This window comes from Eulemur rufifrons, chromosome 1 (genome assembly GCF_041146395.1).
Source record: "Eulemur rufifrons isolate Redbay chromosome 1, OSU_ERuf_1, whole genome shotgun sequence".
In the NCBI taxonomy this organism is placed as follows: domain Eukaryota; kingdom Metazoa; phylum Chordata; class Mammalia; order Primates; family Lemuridae; genus Eulemur; species Eulemur rufifrons.
The window spans coordinates 20,326,357-20,353,479 of record NC_090983.1 but is presented as its reverse complement, the minus strand read 5'-3'; positions in this window follow the sequence as shown (position 1 = coordinate 20,353,479).

Here is a 27,123-nt window from a genome sequence, read left to right as displayed (position 1 = left end):
CTTTCTAAGCTTTACGTCCAGTCCAGGCTCAACAGCCCTTATATGATCAAAACGAGTGCATTTGATCTAATAAGAGAACAAATGTCTTGGTGGGAAGGAAATACCACTGAAGGAACAAACCAGAAAGACTGTTAATCTGGTCCCTGGCGAGAAATGCCCCATTGCTCACCAAGTGGCACCTAGGAAAGTGTAACCCTGAGGAAATGCAAAGAGGAACCTGGCCTGTGGGTTTTACATGGGCAGAGAAAGAGGGTTAGATTTTTGAAAGATGACAAATTTATTCAGAAGTTAAGTTTGAAAAATTCTATACACAGACTCATTTTGATATATTAGCTTTTATCTTCACTTCATTTATAAATAGTGGAAACCTTTGCATTTTAGGCATTTATTGCAGCACTTTTTACTATTACCTATATTTTCATGCAATGACCCTCTCTTGAACTTCACTTGTATTGATTTTAAATTTATTCCATAATAAAGCTTCTAAATGTAGAAGATTAACTACAATACCATTTTAATTTTAATAGAAACAATTGTGTAAATAGTACTTAGCTTGCAGTGAAACGTAGATTGCTGCTTTCTTCTAAAGTTTTAAACTACAAAATATCTGCATTCTCTTTATCCTTCTAATGATCTCATCTTTCCTGGCCCCCTTTCTTCCTACAGTCTTTCACAGTTAGAAGCTAATTTAATATATATACACATACATATATACACACATATATACATATATTTATATATAACTAGTGGTTGGTTGGCTAGTCACATCCATTCTTTAAAAGTTAATTTGAAAGTTCAGATAGGACCTGTATATACCAAATTTCCAGAATGGAAAAATTGCTGGATAGTTGAAAATGTCTCAGAAGCTCCAATTAGCCTAGAGAACATATTTCAATGCATAGTTTATTATATACAACAGAATGCTCAATTCTTGTTAAACTTATTTCTTTAATTTCAGATACTTTAGGAATGGTTATCAGATTACATTTAGAAAAAGTGACTTTGTGTACAAATCATTTCACCTTTCACCGTTTGTTTCTTTGAATGAAGAGTTAAAACAATCATATTTAATCCTTTGGCAAACAATGAAGTGTATTAGAGCTTGTAGGAACAGCTGCTACCAAGCTTAACTATGGTATTTGATGTGTAATTAGTGCATCCCTTCAAAGTACCATGAGCCAAAATATAACAAAAAGTCAGAAAGAGAGAAATAAAAACAAAAGGAGAATTTGATCCTAGAAGATTTCACAGTGAATCAGTTTGGTAGACACAAAATGAAATATTCTTTATATCCTCACTTCTAAAATCCTGCTTCTACCACCTTAAAAATCAGTGATTAACAACAGTGTACAGTTTATGGATTATCCAGTTTTTTTTTTATTTTTATTTTTTTGCTTTTCTTCTCTATTCAGCCCAGTGCCTGTTCTTTTATTGATATTTGACTATTTCCTAACTTCCACTGAAAATCACTTAAAATCCACATCGTTAGAGAATAGCCAGAAAGAAAAGCCTGATTAACCTCTCCCATGCAGATACTTTCTATCTCCCTGGAAGTCAAGAGGTCAGTAGATACGCAAGTAACCTACAGCCAACAAGGAGGTACAGGAAAGCCCAGGAGTAGACACAGAAGAACAGTTGGTCACCCAGAAATGAGAGGAAGATGCTGCATGATGGACAGGTGTGTGAGGCAAGTCCCTTCATTTGAAAACTGTAAGAGCCATTCATGCACTATTTGAAGGAAAAAGGAGAAGAAGTCATCACCGTCTGGACATGGAGAACATTATGTTAAATGAAATAACCCAGACACAGAAAGACACTTACTGCATGATCTCACTTACATGTGAAATCTAAAATAGTCAAACTACTGGTAGCAGAGTGCAGATGGTGGTTATCAGGGGATGGGGTGGGAAATGTGGGGAGATGTTGGTCAAGGATGCAAAGTTTCTGCTGTGCAAGATGAATGAGTTCTGGAGGTCTAATGTACAGCGTGGTGAGTAGAGGCAACAATGCTGTACTATATACTTTAAATTTGCTAGGAGGGTGGATCCTAAGTGTTCTTATCACACACAAAACAATGGTAACTATGTGGGTAACTATATTAGTTAATGATCTTGATTGTGGTGATTATTTCATAGTGTATACCTATATCAAATCATCAAGTTATATACACCTTAAATCTGTACAATTTTTTTAAAAGTCATCACTGTGAAAAACTAAGCAGTGATGTTCAAGCAGTGATGTGAACACACAGGTGTGGTTGGCATATAAGCAATCTCGCCCCCAAAATTATTTAAAACGTATTTAGTATTTTTTCCAAATTTCTTAACATTGGGATTTAATTTTTGATGGTAAGTTTAAACTGACCTGAGTAGACGGTCTGGACACATTCCCATGAAGCATCATTTCCTGAAGCAACAGGACATTATTGTTTGTTTGCCCTAAATCTTTAAAAATGCAAACATTTCACCACATGTTTTATGACAAAGTCTTTTTTTCCTCTGGGTAGACAAATGCAATTATGAGAAAATTTTGAAATGAAACCAGTAACTAACATGAGTGTAAGAGAGCCAGCACAGTGTTTTGTGGGTAAGTGTTTATTTAAGAAAGCTAACCAGCAACTCATAGTTGGAATGTAAAAGGCCAGTCTGGTCTATGCCATTTCACTCTTCTGAATCTTTTTCTACCATGTGGTCTTTACCGCAGATACCGCTTACAAAGTGTCTGTGCTCTACACTGAGGGGAGAGCCAGGTGTCAACCTCGCTCCCAGTGTGAAGACTGGTAAATCCTAGCAGTTCTTTTACTTTGAACTATAGGGATGCTATATACAACCAAAACATCAAACTGCCATGTTTGAAGGACTTGAATTCTGAGTTGTGGGTGTCACTCTTCCTAACCTTACTTACTATTAATACTTTTCTTTGACCAGCTTAATTAAGATAAACCATTCCTCTCTCCTCCTATCATAATTATAATTTCTTACTTAATGTTTCAGCTGACTTGTTTCTTTTAACATATTTTTAGTTCTTCTGTTCTCTCCTCACCTTGACCCAGTGTTTCCTGAAGTAGAGGCTGGTGGGTGGAAGTTTTCAGACAAATCAACAGACAGGTCAAATGCCATCTCCAGTTCTGAAATTTAGCTTGTAAAAGAATGACATGAGATGATAATTGCCTCTTGCTTTGTCCCTGCATACCTAAAAAACCAAAATACTTGTAAAAGACGAGGACAAAATAAAACAAGAGGGAAAGAGTGAGCTAGATTAGAATCCCAGGAGTCCTTGATTGAAGCCTCAGTTTGGCTGTTAACTATCCCTGTGATCTTGATGTTGACATCTAAGGCTCTTAATTTCTTCTCTCTCTTTTTTTTGTTCTATAGATTACTACTATGTTTACTATTATGCCAACACTATGCTACATGGTGGAAATCTACATACACATGGGAGGTGGATTTGACAAGTCTTAGGAATTGTCTGGCTATGGGGCATGAAAACAGGAAGATTCAAGAGTAATTCCCAGCTTCCATCTTGGGAAATTGGTTGGTGGTAGCAATAACCAAGATAGAGAACATAGCTGACAAATAGAAGTTTTGACGGGTGATAAGGGAGCAAAAAATGCATTTGACATGTTAATTTAAATTCTAAAATTTCTTTCCCCCAGAGAATGTGTCTCTATTTCTCTAACTGCAAAAAGAATAAAGTAAAATTGCAGAAATGGAGGTAAATGTTTATTTATCCCATTATTAATGCATTAGTCTGGCTGACATCTATTTTTGTCTCCTCTGTCACGCTAGAGATTCCTTTTCTTTCCAATGATATGATTCTGAGAACATGAGGAGGAAGAAGGGAACAGACCCTCTAGGGTCTGTTTAGAGAGAAAATATTCTTTTCTGTGGGATTATGTATCCAACTTGTTTCTGTGTTCTCTGCCTGGGAGGTTCACCTTCCTTGACCAAGAAAGAAGTTTCAAGAAGACAAACATGAAGAAGTAAGAGAAGGAGGGACCTGCCTAGTTAATCAGACCAGTCACATTTTCCCTGGCAAGCAGTGAGATGATAGAATAGGCCAATTGTTCTCACTTATGGAGGATTCTAACTTTTTCTTCTGAGTTACCAAAAGCTTTTATCTGATACCTTTCTCTCCAGGCTATTGCTTGGCTAAAAACAGTATTGGGATGTTGAAACAGGTTGAATATGCCTTAAATCATTTCCAAAAAACTTAAAAAAAAAATCAAAGTTCCTCGGGACTGAAAGTTGGGAAATTATTACTTTAAATATTTTTCTTGCTTACTAAATAATAGTATTTACAGTAATGGCCAAGTAGGTGGGCTAAGGCAAGCAGACAAATAGCCACAATATGTAACAAAAATGTAAAATCTCAAAAAGAATGTTCAAAGAAAGTGTTATGGAGGTTTGAGAGAGAGGAGAAAAAGAAACAGAAAATAAGCATCTTTTGGGGAAAGGTGAGAATTGTTCTCATGAAGAAGGCAGCATTTGAGCAGAGACTTGAATTACATTGCCTGGGGAAAATGGCGGCTGGAGAGGTCACAGCAGGCTTGTTGGAATTCCACGTAATCTGGGTGTGTCAGGGGCCCCCACGTGGCTCTGCAGTATTTGTGTCTCTCCCTCACCAGTGGGGATCTAAAAAGAATGGCCAGGAAACCAGCCTATGGCTTTGTACACTTGCACCTATCCTCCCTTTGTGAGACCTATCTTGTCAGATCCCTGGGAGTTACCAGGAAGCAAATGTGTGCTCTCCCCAAATCCTGCCGTGCTCACCCCCAAATCAGCACACTTGGAGCTCCTACAGAGGTTTAACCATATACTCTTTTTTTTGTTAAATATGCACAGAAGTGTTCATGAAAACATATGTATAGTTCAAAACATAGTTATAAAGTAAACACCTATATAATTATTCCCTGTGTAAATAAATAGAAAATTGTGGCTCCCAGAGGTTCCTAAGTATTCCTTTTGTGGTGGTATTAAAAATAGGCCTCCAAATTTTTTGACAACTCTTCCATAGAGAGGTGGAGTCTATGCCCCCTCCTCTTGAATGTGAGGTCTGTGACTCCTTGACCAATAGATTATGGTAGAGAGGTGCTTTGCCAGTTTCCAGGTACAGGCCTTAAGCCTCCACTTCCTGCCTTTTGGGCCACTTGATTTTGGAACACAAGCATTGTGTTGTGAGGAATCCCAGGTCAGAGATTCCTCACCCTGTAGGCATTCCTCATCCCACCTGTAGGTATTCCAGTCAAATCCCATGGCAGAGACCCCAGCCAGAGTTGTGAAAATGCCTCTGGGTACTGACAGCCCCAGCTCCTCACAGCCAGCCATCAAGTCACTCTTAGCCTCCAGGGCTTTCCACTGGAGACCTCAGATGCCATGGAGCAGAGACAAGCTGTCCCTGTTGTCCCTTGCATGGATTCTCAATTCACAGAGTCCGTGAGCATAAGAAAATGGTTGTTTTACATGACTAAATTTTGGGGTGGTTTGTTATGCAATAATTGTAACTGTAACACCCTCTAAATTACTAGGGGTATTATTTAAGATATTTTCAAGTTCATGGAAAAGTCAGAATAGCAGCAACTGAGAGCAGCCTGTATAGCTATGTGGGTGTACACTGACTGAGAAAGAGCCCAGTCAATCACACTTTCGTTCTCCCATTAGCCTGAAATGTGTGATAATCATTTTCTTGCTTTTTTTAAAAAAAATATAGTCTTACCAATCATGAGGACATCTTTTAACAAAATGGTTTTTTCTGTCTTTTTAACTTTATATAAGTGAAATCACATAATATGCATTCCCTGTGTCGTCTTTTGCTCCACATTAGGTTTGTGACATTCATTCATATTTAAGCAATTCACTTTCTAAAAGATCAGGTAAGTTCCCAAAGCTGAATAGTGGAGAAGGACAAAGAGTCCCAACTCAGTCTTTTATATGTACAATATGGGGACAGACTTCAAAGTTTGTGCCTTCTGAAGTTCTTTCATGCTTTCTTCATTCATTCAACATGTATTTACAAAGCACCTAACTTGTGCTGGGCTCTATTCTAGGCTTTAGGGAGAAAGCAGTGAATGACATTAAGTTCCTTTCCCTCGTGGAGCTTACATTTTAATAGAGGGAGAGCGATAATAATCAGGTAAACTGGTTTATAAAGTCATGTGGTGAAAAATGAGGAGAGGAAAAGGAGGAGGAAAAAGGGGAGGAGGAAGAAGATTGGTGGAAGGAGAAGGCAAAAGAGAAGGAAGAGGAGGAGAAAGAGAGAAAAGAAAAGAAAAACAGAGTAAGAGTTTATATTTCTAGAGAGTCATAGAGAGAGAGGTTGCCCTCTCATTCCCAACCGTGGTTTATCTTTTAAATCCCTCTCACAATCATCTCATAATCCCTTTCTATCTCATTCCCTACATCTGGACTCTCAATCCCTGTCACTAAAAACTCTACCCCTTTCCTGTAAGAAAATAGCTACTTCCCATCTTGTATTTTCCACTGGAGCCTTGATCTTCAACCAAATAATAATGCAGACTTTTCTTTGCTTAGGATTTCCAGGCTCTGAAGAGAGGTCCGTGGGTTCTGGTCTCCGGGGCGGGGAAGACGCTGAATCAGCAAAGGCTACAGCTGTCTTCCTATCACGTTACTCAAGGGCAAACACATCTCATTAGAGCAAACCTTACAATTTAGTCTACTACCAGGAAATCATATTTCTCTTTGTAACACGGCCTTGATTGCCTTGCTTATGAAATACCCACCAGGGCTTATTATGATAAGAAGCATGTGACTGTTTCCTGTGGCTGCTGGAATGTGAGGGCCACAACCTTCGTGGATAATGGCTCTCTCTGGTTGAAAAATTCCCCAAATCTTTCCTGATAGCAGCAGGAATCAAGGTCTTGATTCATCTCCCCACCGCCTCAAGTGAGAAATTTGGGCATAATTTCATATATGAAAGAGATAAAAGAATTATTTTTAAAAATCAGAGGAGACAGATCATCACAGCTTAGTTTTAGGATGAATCTTGGCATAATGTTAGGATGAACTGAAATAATAACAGGGAAGGGGGTAGGAGAACTAGTCAGAAAATGAATTTCCCAAAGGAGAAGCAATGAGCACTGAGCTCAAGTAGTAGAAATAGGTAGGAAAAGGCCGGGCGCGGTGGCTCGCGCCTGTAATCCTAGCACTCTGGGAGGCTGAGGCAGGTGGATCCTTTGAGCTCGGGAGTTCGAGATCAGCCTGAGCAAGAGCAAGACCCAGTCTCTACTAAAAATAGAAAGAAATTAGCTGGACAGCTAAAAATATATAGAAAAAATTAGCTGAGCATGGTGGCGCATGCCTGTAATCCCAGCTACTGATGAGGCTGAGGCAGAAGGATTACTTGAGCCCAGGAGTTTGAGGTTGCTATGAGCTAGGCTGATGCCATCGCACTCTAGCTAGGGCAACAGAGTGAGATTCTATCTCAAAAAAAAAAGAAAAGAAATAGGTAGGAAAAGTCAGAGATACATTCAAGGCACACTGCAGAGAAGACACTATAGAGCTTTGCAACAGATTATTAATAAATATCAGGAGTAGGACAGGCATGGTGTCTCACACCTCTAATCCCAGGACTTTGGGAGGCCAAGGCAGGAGGATCGCTTGAGCCCAGGAGTTCAAAACTGCAGTGAGCTATCATTGAGCCACTCCACTCCAGCTTGGGCAGCAAAGTACAACCCTGTTTCTAAAAAAAAAAAAAAAAAAAAAAAAGAATATTAGGAGCAATTTAAAGATGTCAATATTTAATCTTGGTGACCATGTGAATGGTAGCCCCAGTAACAGAAAAAAAGAAGGAAGAAAGAAAGAAGAGAAGGCATGATCAGGGCCAGAGTGGTGGAATGGGAGGAGAAAGAGTCAGCTGTGAACATGTGAAGTTTTAGGTGTTCACAGACATCCAGGACTGTGTCAAAGTTTCTCAGTCCTTGAAACAACAAAGACCTCTCATAAGCAGTTTGGAAAATTGTTTGGTTATATATTGCAAGCCCAACATTTAATTACATGTGCAATAGCATGAAGTAAATGCTAAACATTAATATTTCTTATCTTTATCATTAAACTCCATTTTAACAGACAAAAGGAAAATATTCACAAAAATCTGTAATAGATCTCATTTCCCATTCTCACTGTATACAAAGAAGTCAGGTTGTAATTCATGGTGTTATTTTTAAGGTCATATTATCTCATGCCTTGTCATTCCTCTTTGTAAACCTTTGAAGATAGCTCTGGTATAAATACATCCAACCTATTTCTGAAGAGTATATCTTACAGATAACTAACAAGCAATGGTTATGTGCTCCATTTCAGAAGAACTAGGAAATATTTTGCCCTTACTAACCACCTATATTAAGGCAAATAGAGAGCCTTAGTGCTAGGAGGGCACTTAACTCACCTCATATGCTTATTAATGGCCAGATATATGATATCCCAAGGACTGTTCTAGTTGCTTGAGGTTAAAAAGGATGAATGGCACTTGATCATCTAAGGGTTCTTGTATGTTGCATAAGGACATGGAAATACCTACAGGTAATAATAATACAAGACTGACTGTGTCCTCTCCGTTCACATAGGTGAGTGTTCATGTAAAATGAATCTTACTGGTTCCTGGATGATACCTTTTGTAGCTCTTATTGGTTCTATAAACTAATGGAACAAAGATTTCTATCCTTTCTTACATATTTTAGAAATGAAGATTCATTTAGATTCATAGTGATTCAAGTTCAAGTATCTGTTCTCTCTTCAGATCTTCTTATGCTTATCTATATATAGCACCATATCGCCAAGTATTCCTCCATTCACTGCAAGAAAACAAGCCAAAATAATGAAATTATAACTACCTGGACTTAACATTAACTTTCCTGAAAAAGTCTGAAGATGTTTTATAGCATCATCAGATTTAATGCCATGCCTTTTGTTATTATGATCTGAATAGCTGGGGGAAATGTGTAGAAAACTTGGTTATATTCCTGTTTCAGACATGCATCTGCTTTGTAATTTTGAACACTTTGGGCTTCAGTGCCGCTGTTGTAAGATGAGGAAGGAGGATGGCTCTTCAGCTGAAATTCTACAATTCTGGGATTCATAAGTGAAGAAAAGCAAGACCCTACCTCCCAACTCCAAGGCTCTCTTTAGTTACTACAACGGAAGTTGTCCACCCAAGTGGGTGATGGAAAGTGACAAACCCTTGTGCCTAGAACAATTTATTTCTTCCTGAAGATTTTCTTACAGTGCTTCTCAAGTGGGAAAAAATTAAGAAAAAATAGCTTCTGGATATTGTCAACAAATAATTACTTAATTATATCTCTTAGAATCAAAAACAAATGATGCCAGCCAAATTGATGCCAGCAAAGTAGTAGTAGTAGTGGTGCCAGGATGAAAGTCTCTCTCACAATCCCTTATTAAAAAGCCTAGACATCAAAAAAGAGGGCCTAGAATGGAAAGCTCCTTGTGATGGTTAGTTTTATGTGTCAACGTAACTAGACTATAGCATTTGGATATTCAATCAAATACCAATCTAGGTGTTGCTAAGAAGGTGAAGGTATTCTGTATATGTGGTTAACATCTACAGTCAGTTGATTTTAAACAAAGGAGATTATCCTTGATAATCTGCATGAGCCTAATCTAATCAGTTGAAAGTCCTTAAGAGAAAAACTGACGTTTCCCTGAGGAGGAAAAAGCTTCACCTGTGGACTGTAGTGTCAGCTGCTGCCCAAGAGTGGTCAGTTGGCTGTCCTGACATATGGATTTAGGACTTGCCTACCGAGACCCCACAATTCTGTTAACAAATTCTTTGAAATAAATCTCTCTTTCTCTCTCTTTCTATATGAGTGTATGTATGTGTATGTGTGTGTCCTATTGATTAAGTTTCTCTGGCAGATGTTCCCACATAGTTACCTATATAACTCTGGTAAGTAAATATATATAGTTGATATCTATACATCTCTGATATGTATGTGTGTATATATAATTTATTATATACATGTTTGTGTTTGAACATATCTGAAAGTCTATTACTTATGGAAACATTCCTTCAAGTGTGATCTTCTGAACTAAAACTGTCAATTTAGAACAAAAGCTAACATGTATATAATAGTTGAGATATGTCAGGTATGTTTATTCACATCAACTTATTTAATCCTCATTTCAACTCTATGAGAAAAGCACAACTATTGTCCCTGTTTTACAATTAGGGAACCTAAGGCAGAAAGAAGTTAAGTGACCTGCCCAAGCCCACGTGACTGACAGGGGGTAAAACCAAAATTCAAACCTAGAGAGTATGGCTATAGAACCAGAATCCTTAACTATTGAGCTATACTGCCTCTTGGAACAAGCCTTGAACTTTTCCCAAAGAGTGCAAAATAGCACTTTAGCATTAAGAAGTCTAGAATGGCCAATTGACGACAAGCGTGGGTTTTAGATTTGGTTGCTGGAACCAAATCCAGCTAGATCACTGATCACTCTAGTTAATCCCAAACTCCTCAAACAGGGATCCACAATCTCTGATAGGGACAGGGATAGGCAAAGTAGGTAAAAAGAATCCTTAGACACTGAGAAGAGGGACACTTCAGAAACCATTGCTGATCGAAGCACATCTCTTTTCACTACTCAGGGTTTTCCTTAATATCAGCGATCAAACCCATAGTAGCTGGGGTCTTCAGGGATGTTAAAGTGCTAGACTGGCCTTTGGAAAAGCAATGAAATTGCTGTTGTGTTGGAAGATGTTACCATTATTGAATAGATTTGAGAGTTTTTATTTTCTAAAACTTCTCTTTAGAAGTTGAAGGAAATAAAACTCTTAACTCTCACAATTGAATATCATTCTATGAAAAGCACAGCTAGGATGTCAGCTGTGGTTGTGGTCACCTTGTCCATTAAAATCCAGAAGAGATTGCATGGAGTACTGCTCACGTAAGCAGTCCAATGTCCTCCCTCAAGACTTCCCAGTCGCTTTCTGTTAGGTTCTCCAAAGTGGTGAGTTCCAGCTTCCACTAAATTAGATTACTGCATAGATTGTCATCCCATTCTGCCCATGCTATTTTTTCCATTTAACACATCAACTCAAACAAATATTTCAACTCTCTTCCATAATTTTCACACAACTTAGTATGTTTCTACTTGTCTTCTCTCACAAGAAAAACCATACATGACTTGGAAATGGGCAAAAAAGATTACTGCATATTCTTTCAGAGGATGTCTGGGCACAGTCTAGTTGGTTCTCTGGAGATTATCTGATTTTATGTGGATGTACACCTTCCATTATCTTTCCATTAACTAAGCCATTTTATAACTCTCTAGGGATTGTAGAAAACTGATAGGAATGCAAAGGATTCACAGCCAAAGCAATGCAAATGAATTTTGTTCAGTAAAGAAATAATTCATTTTTTTTGCCTTATAGAAAAGATTGATTCCCAAACATAAAATACCATTGTTTGATAAGAAATTAACCAGGTTTGCATCTATCAGCAAATTTATTTAAGCATTCCTGATTTCTTTTTTTTAATTTCAAAATATTAAGGGGGTAAAATTATTTTTGGTTACATGGATAGCTTTTATAATGCTTAAGTCACAGCTATAGTGTACCCATCACCCAAATAGTGTTCATTATACCTGTTAGGTAGGTGTTTTCCCCTCCCCTATTCCCCCCACTACTCTGCTTAATTTCCACTGAGTTTTATTTCCCTTTGTGCACGTGTGCTCATCGGCTAGTTCCAATTTAATAACGAGTACATGTGGTGTTTGTTTTCCCATTCTTGAGATACTTCACTTAGGAGAATGGTCTTCAGGTCTATCTAAATTGTTGCAAAGGCATTAATTTATTCTTTTTATGACTGAATAGTACTCACATTTTGTTAATCCACTCATGAATTGATGGGCACTTGGATTGATTTCACATCTTTGCAATTGTGAATTGTGCTGCAATAAATATTTGAGTGTAGGTGTCTTTTTGATTAAAAAAAATTTATTTTCCATTGAGTAGATACCAAGTAGTAGGATTGCTGGATCGAATGGTAGTTCTACTTTTAGTTCATTGAGGAATGTCCATACTATTTCCCATAGAGGTTGTACTAATTTGCAGTCCTATCAACAGTGTATAAGCATCCTTTCTCTCTGCATGCATACCAGCATCTATTGTTTTTGGAATTTTTAATAAAAGCCATTCTAACAGGGGTAAGGTAATATCTCATTGTGGTTTATATTTGCATTTCTCTGATGATTAGTGATGTTGAGTATTTTTTCATATGTTTATTGGCCAGTAATCTATCTTCTTTTGAAAGGTTTCTGTTCATGTTGTTTGCCCACATTTTAATGGAGTTGTTTGTTTTTTTCTTGCTGATTTGCTTGAGTGCTTTGTAGATTCTGGATATTAGCCCTTTATCAGATGTATAGAGTGTGAATAGTTTCTTTCATTCCATAGGTTGGCTGTTTTGTTCTGTTGATTATTTCCTTAGCTGTACAAAAGTTTTTAGTTTAATCAAATCCCTTTTATTTATTTTTATTGTTGATTTAATTGCCATTGTGGTCTTAGTCATAAATTCTTTGCCTAGGCTGATATCTAGAAGAATTTTTCCTACATTTTCTTCTAGAGTTCTTATGATTTCCTGCCTTACATATAAGTCTGTTATCCATCTTGAATTAATTTTTGTGAGTGGTGACAGATAGGGGTTCTGTTTCATTTTTCTGAATATGGCCATCCAATTTTCCCAGCACCATTTATTGAATAGGGCTTCTATTCCCCATGTGCATTGTTGCCTGCTTTGTCAAAGATCATTTGGCTGTAGATAGATGGATTTGTATCTGGGTTCTCTATTCTGTTTCATTGGTCTATGTCTCTTTTTGTACAAATAGCATGCTGTTTTGGTTACTATAGCCTTGTAGTATAGTTTAAAGTCTGGTAATATGATGCTTCCAGGTTTGTTCTTTTTCCTTAAGATTGTTTTGGCTATTTAGGCCCTTTTCTGGTTCCAAATGAAGAGTAGAATTATTTTTTCTAGATCTGTGAAATATGACGTCGGTATGGTGACAAGGATTGCACCAAATCTGTAAATCACTTTGGGTAGCATGGACATTTTAACAATGTTGATTCTCCAATCCATAAGCATGATATGGTTTCCCATTTGTTTGTGTCCTCTGCGATTTCTTTCATCAGTGTTTTGTAGTTCTCCTTGTAGAGATCTTTTACCTCCTTGGTTAAATATATTCCTAGGTATTTTATTTTCTTTGTAGCTATTTTGAATGGTATTGAGTCTTTGATTTGACTCTCAGTTTGACTATTATTGGTATATAGAAGTGCTACTGATTTATGTACATTGATTTTATAATCCAAGACATTGCTGAATTTATTTATCAATTCCAGGACTCTGTTGGTGGAGTCTTTTGGAGTTTTCTACATATAAGATCATATCTTTAGGGAAAAGCAATAGTTTGACCTCCTCTTTCCTGATTTGGACCCCCTTTCTTTCTCTTGCCTGATTGCTCTGGCTAGGACTTCCAGCACTATGTTGAATAGAAGGAGTGAGAATGGACACTCTTGTCTTGTTCCAGTTCTTAGGGGGAAAGTTCTCAACTTTTACCCATTCAGCCTGATATTGGCTGTGGGTTTGTCATATATGGCTTTTATATTTTGAGATATATTCCTTCTGTGCCTAGTTTTTTGAGGGTTTTTATCATGAAAGGGTACTGGATTTTGTCAAATGTTTTTTCTGCATCTATTAAGATGATCATATAGTCTTTGTTTTTGCTTCTGTTTATGTGTTGAATCACATTTATTGATTTATGTATGTTGAACCATTTTTGCATTCCTGGGATAAAAAACCCAATTGGTCATGGTGGATTATTTTTTTGATATGCTGTTGAATTTGGTTTGCTAGTATTTTATTGAGGATTTTTGCATCTGTATTCATAAGGGATATTGGTCTGTAGTTTTCTTTTTTTGTTGTGTCCTTTGCTGGCTTTGGTATCATAGAGTGAATTGGGGAGTATACCCTCCTTCTCAATGTTATGGAATAATTTCTGGAGTATACCCATACAAGCTCTTCTTTGTAGGTCTGATAGAATTTGGCTGTGAATCCATCTGGTCTGGGGCATTTTTTTGTTGGAAGATTTTTTTATTACTGCTTTGATCTTTTCCCTCATATTGGTCTGTTCAGGAGTTCTATTTCTTCCTGACTGAGTCTTGGGAAGTTGTGTGTTGTCCATTTCCTCTATATTTTCTGGTTTATGTGCACAGAGACTTTCATAGTATTCATGGATGACGTTTTGTATTTTTGTGGTATCAGTTGTAATGTCTTCTTTTTCATTTCTGAGTGAGCTTATTTGGACTTTTTCTCTTCTATTCCTGGTTAATCTAGCTAAAGGTCTGTTGATTTTGTTTATCTTTCAAAGAACCAATTTTTGTTTTGTTGATCTTTTGTATTTTTTCCCATGTCATTTAGTTCTGCTCTGACCCAGGCACAACTCTGAAATCTCAGGAATGGTGATGCAGGCCCAGCAGGGTCCCTGGAGCTAGTGGGGCAGAGCCTTGGGCTTGGGTGCAGCAAGAAATTCAGAGCTGGATCTGGGGATTATGGGGGCAGAGCCTCACAGATGGAGGGCTGTTCCACCAGAGCAGAGTCTCCTGATGTCCAGTTGTGCAGACAGGAGTTTATCTCAGCAGGCAGGGACCCAGTAGGTGGGTGGGAGCTGCTGGTCTGGCAAGGTTCTCTGCCCCCCGCCCCCACCGAGGACCTGCTGAGGCTCCTCAGGTAGTGCCGATGGTGTCTGAGGCTCTTTCCCTGCTCAGATCCCATGCAGGGTAAGAAGCATGCTTGGTCCCCAATCACAGAGCACAGCACAGGAAGTGTCTGTTCTGTCTGCTCCCTCTCCGGCCCAGCAGGGCTGATGCAAGGCTGCTGCTGGAAAACTGAGTCCCAAGCACACCTAATGGCATGCACCAGAGTGATCAGGATGGTATCAGCTGCAGAAATGCGGATCTGTAGCCCCCAGATCTCTGCTGTACCTGTTTTCTGGTACAATGTCTCTGCATAGACTCTGAGTAGCTCCTGGATCAGCCCAGAGGTCTACAGTGGAGGAGGAATTCCTTCACAGCTCAAGCTGCTTGCAACTTTTATTCCTCTCCTAAACATCTGCACCCCCTGGGGCCACTTCTATTCTGCTATCTGCCCCCTCCCCCCAGTAGTATAAATTGTATTGGGATCCCTAGCTTATTGGGTGGTGCTTGTGAGTAATATTCAGCCATGTCCTGTTTGATTGAGTCAGTAAATGCTATAATGGGCTACACAGTTGTCAGTAGTTGGTGCTTGCAGAAAAGAGCCAACTCTAATGATGTTCTCTGGTGCCTATAAACAGCTCTATCCCCTGAGGAGAAGCACTTGAATGTCCCTGGCAGTGGAAGGGGCCCTGTAGGTCCTAAGGGATTGCTTGTTCTCCACCACAGCAGAGGTGGGGGCAGGAGTGAGGCTGGGCAGGGCTAGGTCAGGCAAACCTGCCTTCAGGCTCCAAAGAGATAGGTCCTAGAACTGTCTCAGCACGGATCAAAGTCGGCTCCTAGGCCACTGGGTAAAGCTACTGGGAAGGGGGCCAAAGCAGCCTCACCAAACCAGAAATTCCGCTTGTAGAGAAGGAGCTGTATGCAATTCCCCGACTGGCTATCAGGAGTGAGATTTTCCCCTCTTGCTCTTCCCCTGCCATGAGAGTCTCTCTCCCGTGTCTGGTTGCAAACAGGTACTCAAATTCGCTGAGCAATGGCACCACAGGTTGTTGCCTGTCCCAGTCCGAAAGCATGGCTTTCCTGTAGGGGGATTGGTGCTCCACCAGTTCACTGCAGCTCGGCACCATGCTGCACTCTCCCATCAGTTCTGCCCGCGTGGGCTCCCTTGCCTCCCTAGACCTGTTCTCAAATCTCCCCTCTGTGCCCTCAAGCAACCCGATTGAGTCCTGAGGGTATGGGATCTGCATGTCTGTCCCACTGGAGGGCATCTCCAGGGAGTGCTGGTGGGCAGGGAACCCCCAGACAGAACACCCCTAGGTCCCCTGCAGGTCCTCAAGGGGAAAAGTGTAGGCCCCACTCTCTGTGCAAACCAGACTAGAGGCTGCACGAGCAGAGGAGAAGCAGCCGCTTTTGAAAATCTTGGCTCAATCGGCCCTGTAGGCTGCAGTGAGTGGGGGAGGGGCAGGGGAAGAAAAGAGTCTGAATGAATGGAAGACAGCAGGCACTCCAGCGCTTCTGGTCCCTCTCCCTGGAAGGAAGCCCGCACAGAACGTCCAAGCTCTGAGATCACACAAGTTCTCCAGGGCCACCGCAGTCTGGGCGGGAGCTGGGAACTGCCTGTGCGGGAACAGGTGATGTGAAAGCTGAAGGACTGGAGCTCCGTACGCGGGTAAAGGGACACTACGGGTGGAGAAGCAGTATGATCTCCACCTTCTCTGCTCTGGGCCATAGCTATGGGGGCAGGGGGACCCCAAAGGGGCTGGAAGCCCAATGTTTTATTTTCAAGAAGGTCCTAGTTCCGTGGTTGCAGCAGCGCTTGGGCTCGTGAGGGTGGAAAAGCTCCCAAGCAGCTCGGCAGCCCACCAGCTACTGGAGGTGTGTGGGAAGGAGAAACGAAACCCCACCTGCCCCTTCACTGGGCTCTGAGCTTCTCTGGGGTTGATCTTTGCTGCTATCTTTTCTTCTTCCTGTTCGGCTTCACAATTTCTTTCCAAGAAGTCTCCGGCCGTCTCTGGAACATTTTCCCCTGAACTACACCTGAGCTGTGCCCATTCCCCCCTCTCCTTTATCTGAAACCCTTACTTCCCTCCAGGACGATCTGACACCCGATGTCTCCAGTCAGCCGTCTTCGGCCCCCTCTCCCTTCCTGATTTCGTACTTACAGCTGTTCTTCAAATTCTCATTTGAACTGGTCTTAATATCATACAATTTCCTGCATTAATTAATGAGTTGAATAAAATCTTTGACATATGTTCGCTTTGTATTTGCATGAAAGCCATATTGTTAACTTTTGAAAGTTACACTGTCACATTCTGAACATTTGGGAAATGGAGGATATTTATATTGAAGAAACCCACAAAAAAGTTGCAATTAAATATTAAGCATCCTCTTGAAAACTTTTTCCTTTTTTATCAACTCAGGCTCTAACCTCCAACCATGTCGTTAGGCTCCACATTCTTCTGTTTTTTCCCCTCTTCCCCGCCCCTAAGCAAATCACATTCTTTATATTCCCTCCCCATCCCCATTAGCAAGAAAGACTTAAGAGATTTATTTTCCAAAACAAAGATCTTTCTTCCCTAAGAAGAACCCTCATACCAACTTCGTTTATGTTGAAAGATATCTTGGCGAGCAAGACTGGAAAAGATTGAGAAGGGAATAAACCAGTGTATCAACTTGGTTTTTATGAGTGAAAAATCTGAGGCCTGGAAATAGTTTGCTCACATTTATTCAACTACTAAGTTAATTCATTATTAGAGAAAATAATATATTTTCTGCAATATATGAAATTATTTGGATCAATTATCACTATACACACTGCATTTAATTTGTGCTTTGATTAAAACTCCATCCCCCCACATCATGCTGCAAAAGTTTTAATGAGTCTAAAATAATCCAATTGTAAGACTTAATTAAAAATAAAGTATGGAAAGTCACCTCCTGTACATCCTACCCTCTTTCTATACTCTATTTCTTTCCCTAGAATGTGCTATCATAAGAAACAGGAATTTTTGTGTTTTGCTGACTGCTGTATCTACAGCACCTAAAAGAAGGCCTAGCACTTAGCAGGCCCTCAAGACATTTTTGTCAACAGAACGAACATTGCATCCAGCAAAGACAGAATATAATTTTTTTAGCAGACATACAAATTATATGACATTGATCATAAGCTAGACCATAAAAGTAGCCTCAAGGAAGTTCAAAGACATCAAACACATTATGGTTTCTGACCGGAATTAAGTTAGAATTACTAGCCAAAAGTTAACTAGGAAAAAAACCTCACTAACATAAGAAGGAGCCAGACTTCCTTTCTAGTGATGCAGCAGGGTGATAAGGAGATACACAGTGAAAGAGCCGGGGGAATAGAGGCCCTTCCTCTTTGCTCCCTCTCTATGCTCTCCTCTTTCTCCTGCCAGTAATCCCCACTGGCTGAACACAATGGGAGCAACAGAAGCCAAGAAAAGCCCTTGAAGTGACCCATATGAGTCAGGGTCCAGAGCTTCAAGCTGGGTGGGAACAGTAGAGAGAAATCTGCAGTGATAAGGGAAGCTATCCAGCACAAGATGGCATCTACAAACAACAGCAAAACATGAGCAAGCACAAACTGTACTTACTGATAAGTAATTGAGAACATTCCGTTCAAATCAGGAACGAAACAAGATGCTGGCTCTCATTGCTTCTATTTGAAATTGTGTTTGAGATCTTTGCCAGGATATCACAATAAGGAAATGAAAAAATATATAAAACTCAGAAAGAAAGAAAAATAATGTCATTATTTATAGATGATATGATAGTCTCAGTATAAAACTCAAATGATTTACCGATCAAATAATAGAACTGAAAAGGAAGTCTAGAAAACTTGTATATATAAAATGAATATTTTAAAATATATTGCATTTTTACATAAACAAATTTACAATAACAACACATATATTTTACCCATAAATAAATCCAACAAGATGGAAAAAGATCATCTCTCTGGAGATATATATTATAAAACATATTAAGAGACATTAAAGTTAGATCTAAATTAAATGGCAAGGTGGTCCAGTCCATTTTCCTGGGTAGGAAAACTTTCTATACTAAAGAAATCACTTCTTCTCAAATTGACTTAGAGATTCAATACAATTCTGATTAAAATCTCCAAAGGTTATTTGGGGGAAATTGTCAAACTCATTCTCAAAATTTACATAGAAGAGCTTAGGACCAAGGTCAAGACATTATTGAAGAACAAAAGCAAGTTGGAGAAACTTTCCCTGCCAGATATCAAGCTTTATCATAAAGTTATATAATTAAAACAGTGTGTTATTGGCACAGGGATAGACAAATAGAACAATGGAACTCAACAGACTGTCCAGGAACAGACCCACATAGATAACATAATAAAATTGGCACTGCAGATGTGGAAAGAAGGCACTGCAGGAAATGGTTCTAAAGCAATTGAGTATATCCATATAGAAAAAATTAAACTGGTCTCCTACTTCACACTATAAAAAATCAATTTCAGATTGATTGATTAAAGATTTTTAAGGCAAAATATATAACTTTTAAGAAATTACAGTTGACTCTTGAATCACACAGTTTTGAACTGCCCCTGGGGCCACCTCTACATTGATTTTCTTCTACCTCTGCCACCCCTAAGACAGCAAGACCAACCCCTCTTCCTCCTCCCCCTCAGCCTACTTTTTTTTTAAATTTTTGAGACAGGGTCTCACTCAGCTTCCCATACTAGATTACAGTAGTGATCATAGCTCACTGCAGCCTTGAACTCCTGGGGGCAAATGATCCTCCTATCTTAGCCTCTTGAGTGTCAGGGACTACAGGCACGCACCACCACTCCTGGCTTTACTTTTAGATATGGGGTCTTGCTATGTTGCCCAAGCTGGTCTTGAACTCCTGGCCTCAAGGGATCCTCCTACCTCAGCCTCCCAAACTGCTGGGATTACAGGCCTGAGCCACCACACCTGGCCTTCCTCAGCCTACTTACAGTGAAGCAAACAAGGATGAAGATCTTCATGATGATCCACTTCAGTGAATTAATAGTAAATATATTTCTGTTCCTTGTGATTGTCTTAATAAGATTTTATTTCCTCTAGTTTACTTTATTGTAAGAATACAGTTTATAATACATATGATATACAAAATATGTGTTAATTGACTATATTATTGGTAAGGCTTCCAGTTGACAATAGGTTATCAGTGATTAAGTTTTTGGGGAGTCAAAAGTTGTACATGGATTTTCAGCTGCACAGAAATTGGCATCTTTAATCTCTGCATTGTCCAAGAGTCAACTGTATGTGGGAGTATCTTCAAGATCTCAGGTTAGAAAGGGATTTCTTAAGCAAGACCTAAAAATCACCAACCTTAAAGAAGATTAAAAAATTAAATTTAAAAACTTGTTCATCAAATGACACCATTAAAAGAGTGAAAAAGTAAGGCACAAGTTGAATGAGATATGAAGGGTTGGCATTCCAGATACACAGAGTACAACTATGAATCAATAAGGAAAAGATAAACAGATCAATGGAAAAATAGCCAAAGGAATGAAAGTTCATAGAGAGAAGCACAAAAGGCCAACGAATATATGAAAAGATACTCAACCTTATGGAAATCAAACCACAATGGAAGATAATTCCACACTTAAACGTTTGGCAAGAATTAAACGTTGATCAAATCAAGCATTGATAAGTAAATAAAACAACTGGGAACTCGCATCCACTGCTGGTTAGAGAACAAATTTGGAAAACAGTTTGACATTGTCTAATGAAATGGGACGTGTGCGTTTGCGGTGACACAGTTCTTCCACTCCTAGCTACACACCCTGTGGCTGTGCATTTCCAACTGTGAGTTGTGAGCTACTCATTTAAAAATTAAGTAGAATCAGGTAGAAATATCAGAATACTGCAATTAATAAGGGTGTGTATTGTTTTGTAGAATTATTTTTTACAATTATGTATGTGAGTATCAGCAGAATTGTTATGATAAAGATATATTTCACTGTTATCTCAGGTAAAAAAATTTAACATCACTTTTCTACAGGAGGTCTTACATGCGTGCACCAAGAGACAAGTAGAAAAATAATTATTGCAGTGCTGTTATGTTAGGTTATGATAGCAAAAACCTGGAAGCAGCACAAATATTCATTACCAGTAAAATGAGATAAATAATTTGTGGTATATGTTTGTCATATAACATAGTACATTAGTAAAAATGAACAATCTGCTGCAAACATTGATGTGGATGAACCTCAAAAACGGGATGAGGAGCAAAAAAAGCAAATCTCAGAAGCATACTGTATGATTTCATTTATACATAATTCAAAAATAAGGAAAGTGATTGTGTTATTTAGGATCACATACTTAAGTAACAAAACTATGAAGAAAACCATGGGATTTGTTAACACAAAATTTAATATAGTGATAACCTGTGGGGGACTGGGGGCTGGAGAGATGCAGTTAAAGGGGAAGACTTAGAGTTTTCTAAGGAACTTATCAAGTTCTATTTCATAACTTGAGTGGCGAGTACATACGTATCCATTTTATCCTGATACTTCACTTTGCACGCACATGGTACGTACAACTGCATATGCATGATATATGCCACAATTAAAATTTAGAATAAATGTTACCTATTGCTATTTTATTTAGCTCTGTATCTCATTCAATGAAAGTTTAATATTAGAAGAAAACTTAGCACTATGGTCAATGAATAGAAGGTTTAAATGAATGTATCAAAAATTACAAAACTTAACAAAGTTAAGAGATAACCAGTCATGCTAAAACTAGCAAACTTCTTTGTTACCTCTAGCTGCTCAAATGGAAGCTAGAAGAACTTGCTAAGGAGAGAATACCAGGTTTACCTCAGAATTTAATTAATGCCAAGTCATTGGTTTCCAGGTTTATCATCACACTAAAATTTGTTCTCCAGAGAGACACTTATGAACTTAAAAAATCATTTAGATGAATAATTTAAAAAACAGAAGAAAAACGAAATTAAGGAACAACCTCAATATAGGATTGTCTATGTTAATAATAACACCCGTAATACAGAATACTCTGCAGTCACTGAGAAGAACCAGGTAGTGGATGCTGACATGAAAAGATGCCCTTGACATTTTGTTAAAGTGGATAAGATAATTTTCAGAACAGTCTAATGTTATAATACCATTTGGGGATTTCCTTAATGTTATACATTAGAATATACATAAGCAAACACGAAAAAAAAATCTGCACTAAACTATTAACACTGTTTGAAATTGAGACTCTTGTTTTCTACTTTATACATTTCTGCATTGTTTGAGTTTTGTTTTGTGATGAGTCTGTACTATTTTGTAATACGTATTATATACAAATTATAATTACGTACACATTATATTTTAAGATAGATACATATCTTACCTGCTAGATATGGATGATATATGGAATAACCCATTTCTTACTATTAAATAATGATAAAAATGAAATGGTGGCAGAAGACTTCAGTTTAGTAATAATTATAACACTGATCACAGCTGACAATGTTCTTTTCTGAACATGAAAGAGCTGGTTCTAGTCTGTGAAGAAATAGCTGTTTGTTTTGCCATGCTTATAAACACTGACCCAAATATTTTTCAAAAATAGCAGTAGGGCACTGTTTGCCATCTTGGCATTCCTTATTGGTGGATAATGCACTGTCCCTCCCCCTCTCCCACGCAGAGTGAATAATCTTTTTACATTATTATGTTGACTCTGAATAAACTCTAATTGGATTGGTTTGCCTGCAAGTGCCTGTGGGTGAGTTCATAGCCCTGAGGATATAAATGAAAAAAGTTTAATCTCCCCTCATTTGTACTTTCAATTTATTAATAGCTTATGTCTCCTATAATAAATAACTTGTTCAAATGTAAAATTCAGTAAAGTAAAATTATTAAGACTTTTTCTTTCATTACGTATTTAGCCTTAGAAATCAAAAATTTCAAAAAGTCTCCGTTCCACGGGTTCGATGTGATAAAGTTGAAGTACAAGAAAAAAATGAAAAAATAAAATTTCTGAAAGTAAATCTTCTGATGGCTGGCCCAATAAGCCAAATAAGTGAAGATTATGTTTAGGATTAGAAGGTTGTTTCATCTCTAAAGCCCAGAATATTTCCCAAATTTACAGACCTATGCTTTTTACACTGAGGGCATCATCACACCCCTCCTCCACCTCCTAATGACTAAGGACAGGAACTTTAAACTTTAGCTCCAAAGCCTAAGGACTTGCTCCTAAATCTAAAGAGGTTTCATTGAAAGAATTATTCTTGAAAAAAAAAGCCACCCTAAAAAAGCACTCTCTCTAACTTCAGGGCAGATGAGAAATACAGGAAGAATGGACATGAACTGCAGTTGCCATGGAAAGCACCACTGGCGACATCTAGTATTTTTCCTTGTTCAATTCGCTATTATCCAATAGTGTTTCTTATCTAAGCTGGGTAGATAAACAAAGCTCAGGAAATACCTGAGTAATGTATCCAACCTATGGAAATACATTTCTTGTGCTATTGGTATCTCTGCTGCAGCTTTGCCTCATGGGCAAGAAGGATTACATGTCACTATCCCAGTGTCACTGTGCCAAGCAAAGTGTACCTAAAATTCTCCTGCGTTGCATTCACACTTTGCAATCCACATAAGTTATTTTTTGTAGATGAGGTATATCATTAGGGAAGGTAACAATTTAGAATGTATAATCTCAGTAGTGCTATTAACTCACACCCCATGGCAGTGAGACTGGGATATGATCTCAATGGGGATGAAGAAGCTGAGGCAGACTATTGATGATTTATCAAGACTGTAAGATAGCAACATGGAGGCATCACTCTCTCGCAGTCCTCTCTTCTCTGATAGGAGTTGTAGCACAGACAAAAACCCAGACATTAGTAACAATGCCTGAGAACTGGCAATAGATACATTAAAAACTGAGTAGATAAGATCAGCAAAGTCTCTTACTCAATCCCATTTGTTAGACTAGTCAAGTGGTGCAGTCAATGTTCTCTGAGATATTAAGCAATATTTATTCCATCCACAAATCCAATAATAAAATACATTTCTGATTCTATTGATGTAATGATTGAACTGTATTTCAATGAACTGTGACAAGCATATAGTAAGGAGAGCTCAAATTTTTCCAGTTTTGTATTCCCTGTTTATTTTGTCAGTTACATTTATTTTTATCTGCATTTTTCTGATAATAAAAAGAACAGGAAGGCTGGTTTGATTGACAGCCATTCTTGGTGTAGGATTTCCTCCTGACTGTTAAATATGCACCTCACTCCTTCCAACACGGCATTTCCAAGTTCTCCAGGACACAGAAGTCAGAAAGCCAGAAGACAACTTTCATCATAAGTAGACTTGCTGGAAACTTTAGCAGGATGTCACAGAGAGAAGGAACCATTAACATTGAACTTAACTTTGTGACTGGAAAAGTTTGAAATGTAGCATAGTTTACTACACAGCTTGCATTAGAGTATTTGGTATAAAGTAACTTGAGAATACAATGTAAAATGGATACATATTCAATGTCTGCAAGTTTGTTTTAACCATGCATAAATTAATTACATTCAAACATATTATTAACGGAAACAAGGCACAAAGAAGTCATTTTTATTTCTCTGTTTTTTCAGCAAACTCGCTTTACCATCATGCAACTTTTTTCTTTTTAATTAAATGGTGAATTCATTGACTTGTCCAACAGAGTGAGTTTTACTGTTGTATAGAGTTGAAAAGCCTCAGTTTAAATATACCCCCAGAAACATTTACCAACCAGTTCAATATGTTGGTTTTAGTATTGACGCAAAACTTAACATTATGCCTTTTAATCCTTGCTTCTCATATTGAACAGGTACTGTATTATATTTACTTTTTTTTTTTTTTTAGACAGAGTCTTGCTCTGTTGCCCGGGCTAGAGTGCCATGGCATCAGCCTAGCTCACAGCAACCTCAAACTCCTGGGCTCAAGCAATCCTCCTGCCTCAGCCTCCCGAGTAGCTGGGGCTACAGGCATGTGCCACCATGCCCAGCTAATTTTTCTATATACATTTTTAGCTGTCCAGATAATTTCTTTCTATTTTTAGTAGAGACGGGGTCTCGCTCTTGCTCAGGCTGGTCTCGAACTCTTGAGCTCAAACAATCCGCCCGCCTCAGCCTCCCAGAGTGCCAGGATTACAGGTGTGAGCCACCGTGCCCAGCCTATATTTACCTTTTTACTTAAAAATAGGGAGATTTGGAGCTATTAAGTCCATAGCAATATCCATAATGTAGCTCAGTACTTCTCTCAATTAATTATAAGCATTATTTAAATTTTTAGGAATATATATTTGTGTGTATGTATTTATGTATATATATAGTAGATATACACTTTTTAATGCTTTTTTCCTTCTTAAATAAGCAACTTTCCTTATGTCTTAAATGCTTTTGAAGTTAGGTTCAAACTTTTAAGACTTCAAGACTACTGAATTAATGACTTAATTCAGTAATTTACTAAATTTACCCCAGTCATGCATTTGTAACTCACTGAATGCCAATAATGTGCTGTAGAAAATCATACAGGTCTCTTTCCTATACATGGATTTCCCAGATGAATTTCCCAAAACCTATTTCTACTACCTGCAACAAGTATATTTGTTTAAGGACAAAGGTGAGTCCTACTTCCTCTCAATTACTTAAAGAAATTGTTTTAACCTGCTCAGAACTCAAGTTCTTTGGTTGGTACTACTCATTAAGCTTTCTTTCATTAGTCGTTTTTTTTTTTTTTCAACAAAGCAAATTAGTTTCATGTTTAAGAACTTTATTTTGGTATTGTCATTCATAGTTCTTTGGTATTAAAGTATCTTTTATAAAATGATAGTGAGAGTGGATGGTGGAGACTGTTTTCTCACATCCTTCTTGTATGTAAATTACCCCAACATTTTGTTCATGGTGGTGAAATGTTTCCACACTGGTCAATCCAGAGACTGAGAAACTTGGCTCTGTACCTTTCCTCACTTTTTTTGAAGTTTTTTCATTGCATTGTTGACAATTTCTGTGATGGTTTGAGCTGCACCAGAGCATGTGCTTCTTAAGAGTCTGGACAGTCATCTTCATCTCCACATCCCACACAATGTCCAGCATCCAGCATCGCACTTAGAGCAACTTCGGTGTATGTTATTGAATCTAGTTAAGTTTTCATGTGACATCATTGTAATGATTTTTGACAGAAAATGTTGTCTCGGCAATTTTAGCAGAATGGCTTGTGAAGGAAAGGGCACAGAAGGCACCATTCCCAGCTCCTCTGTCATCCACCGAAATTAGGTTTCAAATTATACTGATGACCAAATGCTGTTGCTAATGCTCACAATCTCTCAAATCATTGTATATAATCTGTGTATGATGCATTTTGTCAATGATAAAGACTAGCAGATAGCACAGAGCTCTGATAGTTCCTAAACCTTTTTTATTATTTTATTGTGAAATTTTTTTTTTTTAATTTACAGGGAAGTTGTAAGCATAGAGACACTAATTGCTAACATTTTGCCACATTTGCTTTGTCTGTGTGTGTGTACATTCTATGTGTAGATACATATTACTTTTGCTGAATCATTTTAAAGTAAATTTTAACTTTATGGCCCTTTATCCCTAAATCCTTCAGCATCTATCTCCTAAGAACAGGATGTTCTCTTACATAATCACAGTAGAAATATCAAATTACAAAAAAATGTAACATTATAGCTAGACTATTATCTAATTAAACAGCAGTCCCCAACCTTTTTGGCACCAGGGACTGGTTTCACAGAAGACAATTTTTTCCCCCAGACAGGGGGCGTGGGAGGGGTGGGGGTGCAGAGCTCAGGCAGTGATGCAGGCGATGGGGAGCAGCTGTAGATACAGATGAAGCTTTGCTCACTTGCCACCGCTACCTCCTGCTGTGTGGCCCACCAGTTCCTAAGTTTCATGGAAGATACTTTTTACATGGATGTGGGGTGTCAGGGAGGCAGCGGAGCTCTGTGGCCCAGTCCCCAACAGGCCACAAACTGGTACCAGTACCAGTACTGGTCTGTGGCCCAGGGGTTGGGGACCGCAGAATTTACACAGTCCATACTCAGATGTCATCAATTTTCCCAATGATATGTTTTATAACTTTTATTTCCCCCCTTCTGGATTCAGGATCCAATTTAATACCATGCATTACCTTTAGTCATGTGTCCATTTGGTCTGCTTTAATCGGAGGCAGTTCCTTCCTTTTTCTTTATAACAGGGATTTTGTTAAGAATACAGGATTTGGGTTTGTCTCATTGTTTATTCGTGACTGAATTCAGATTATGCATTGTTGGCAGAAATTCTACGTAAGTTATGCTGCAGCCTCTCAGTGATTCACATTAGGGGCGCAGGGTGTCAGTTTATGCTATTACTGAAGATGCT